Raw genomic sequence first — 3,302 nt, 5'->3', positions numbered from 1 at the left:
AAAAAATAATCTATAACTTATCAAGGGTTTGTGAGTGAGGGTGGGCAGGGGAGGAGGAGGAAGAAATGGGGAGTGGATATCAGGGGCTCAAGTGGGAAGAGAATGCTTTTAAAATGATGGCGGCACATGTGCAAATGTGCTTGACACACTGAAGGAATGTATGGATTGTGATAAGAGATGTAAGAGCCCCCAATAAAAGTATTTTTAAAAAACCAGTCAACATTACTCAAACAATGAAAAAAAAAAAACCTCTAAAAAGGAGAGCTCTGAGTTGGTTGGTTGATGTCCCTGATGGCATCAAGAAGGCTTTCCACCTTTCGACTCTGCTTTTGTGAAGCCCCAGGCCTGCACAGCCTGTCAATGACCATGAGCAGAGCAACTCTTTGTTTCTATGCATCTCTTTTTCCGAATTAGGAGACTCTTTTTGTAGAAGTCCCTCAATGGGTTCCTCCTCACAGTTTATGTCTGAGTTGATGAGCAGATGTGTTCAGGGGATGGGAGGAGAAGAACCCCTTTATTAGTGACTGCAATGCTTCCAAGGCTGGGAAAGTTGATGTGACTCTGCTGACAGAACTTGAGGTCTGCGATTACAGCCGAGCTTAAAAGATTTCCAGCAGAACTCCATCTCCTCCAATTGTTCTGCTGCTTGCAGGCATCCTCGAAGCTTCCCCAAATGCCACCCAAGTAATATAAATACTGTGTCTTATTGTTTCTAAGCTTCACTGAACTGAAAGAAGAACAGTTGAATAGTGTTTCGCATAAAACACTAGAAATATTTGTTATTTAGTTCTGGCTCAATCCAAGCCTGACCTGCTTCTGTCATTAGCGCTGGAATAGTTCTCTAGCTCTCGCCAGATTTTGAGTTGTCAGGATAATAATTTATCCATCTTGTTGTCAGATTCACAGCTAGTTTGCCTGACTCCAGGGGAATCTAAATGACTATCCCCACATATGGGGCACACACAACTTGTATTTTAAATGCATTTAATTCTAGATCTTCTCCTCCCACCACACCCTATATTCAAAGTCTTAGCCAACTATGGTTGAAATCCATCATTCACCAAAGAAGAGTTTGGCTCTAGTTTTCTTGAAATGCTTACTCAAATGACTGGTGACATCACTGTTGTGAATCTGCCTCCTGCTCTTCTGGGCCCAGAGCTCTCCCACAAGTCCTCATTCATTCCATCTCTCCCTTTCCCAGCCAACCTTTCTCAAATCATGCCTGCTCTGATTCAAAAATGTTCCCAGCATGGTATACAACCTCTGTATCTTACAAACTGTCAATTCTGAAGCTTCTCTCTTTAAGGCTAATCTTCAGACTCGCTTTACCAGGCCAACCAGAAGTTACTTTGCATGTTTATTAATTCATCCCTTGTAGCGTCTCCCTCTTACAATGGGCCCTTTTCAAGATTTTAACTACAAGCATTAAATTACCCTTCTGATTTATCCTTTCCCTCCTCCTCCAAGGAATGCTGGGAAAGGAATCCAATTGTGGGCAGATGTTAAGTCTTTCTCAGAAGCGCTCTATGTCAAATAACAAGCATCCGGTTGGAGTTCAAATAAAATACTAATAGTGATTTACATGATAAGCAAGAGTGGTAATTACATGGCTTTGAAAGCATATCATAATGACTTTTTACAGTTGCACTTATACTCTATTATTCTCCCTTTCTCTTTCTCCAGTCAGTGTTTCTAATTACACTGCCCCAGCCAAACACACTAAAAGCAAATACAGCAAAATGCATGAGCCGGTGAAACACCCTGGTGACCACAAGCAACCAGATCTCATTTGGGAGCTAAAGCAGAGTCCTATGGCAGTAACAACAAGACTTAGGGGCCTCTTCTGCCTTCCTTTTCTCCTTCATCCGTAGAACCTACACACAACTGCCAGAGAATTAATTCACCAAAATGTGTTTACCAAGTATCTGCTTCTGCTTATTGTTGTTAGTTACTGTGGAGTCAGTCACAGACTCATGGTGACTGCAAAAGGGTATGACATTGTCTGGTCTTGCATCAATGCCGTAATTCTTTGTGGATAAGATCATTGTCATCTGGAGAGTTTTCGCTGGCTGATTTTTGGAGGTAAATTGCCAGATATTTCTTCCTAGATTGTCTTAGTTTGGAAGCTATACTGAATCAGTTCAGAATTATGGCAACCAATAAGGTAGATATTATCCTATCCAAGACAGCATTGTACTTCAAGATAGATCTTGAGATGTTTTATTCTTTGATAACGAATGCTATGCCACTCTTCTTGAATTTGCCTTTCCTAGCACAGTACATCATAATATTATTTGATTTAAAATGCCCAAGATCATTCCATTTCAACTGAACAATGCCTAAGATACTGATCTTTATGCGTTCCATTTCATTTTTTACTTCCAGTTTTCCTGCATTCATTCTTTGTTACATTCTATGTTCTGATTGGATATTTACAGCTTTTTCTTCTTATTTTGAGTAGCTTCAGACCAGCAAAGGAAGGTCCCAGAAACGTTGTTCAGGGCAGGTCTTTACTTTATTTTGAGGAGGCAGCTCTTCCCTAGTCATATTTTGAGTGCCTTCTGACCCGAGGGGCTCATCTGCTGGCAGGAAACCAGACAATGTTCCGCTGCTGCTCATAAGGAGTTGCTCGGCTAATTCCACAGAAATGGACAGCCTATGACTCCTGATTAATGACTTAGCATCCGCTAGGGCTTCCAGTCTTTTGTGTGACAGGATCACATAGTTTGTTTTTTTTATAATAAAAATCTGTATTTTATTTTTCCTATATTATAAAGGTTTTTTAAAAATTTAAATCATTTTATTGGGGGCTTGTACAAGTTTTATCATAATCCATACACACGTCCATTGTGTCAAGCACATATGTACATTTGTTGCCATCATCATTCTCAAAACATTTGCCTTCCACTTGAGCCCTTAATATCAGCTCCTCATTTCCCCCCTCCCTCCCCACTCTCCCCTCCCTTATGAACTCTTCATAATTCATAAATTATTATTATTTTGTCATATGTTACACTGTCCTGCGTCTTCCCCTGCCCTCTTCTCTGCTGTCCACCCCCCAGGGAGGAGGCTATATGTAGATTCTTGGGATCAGAAGATCACATTCCCTCCACTCTCCAGGCATCACCACTCTCACCAGTGGTCATGAAGGGGTCATCTGTACTGGATTCCCTGTGTTTCCAGTTGCTATCTGTACCAATGTACATCCTCTGGTCTAGCCAGATATGTAAGGTAGAATTGGGATCATGATAGTGGAGGAGAGGAAGTATTTAAGAACTAAAGGAAAGTTTTATGTTTCATCA

This window comes from Echinops telfairi, unplaced genomic scaffold, assembly GCF_000313985.2.
Source record: "Echinops telfairi isolate 266 unplaced genomic scaffold, ASM31398v2 ScPeMD7_7469;HRSCAF=8507_1, whole genome shotgun sequence".
Classification (NCBI taxonomy): Eukaryota; Metazoa; Chordata; class Mammalia; order Afrosoricida; family Tenrecidae; genus Echinops; species Echinops telfairi.
Note: the sequence above shows the minus strand (reverse complement) of the source record.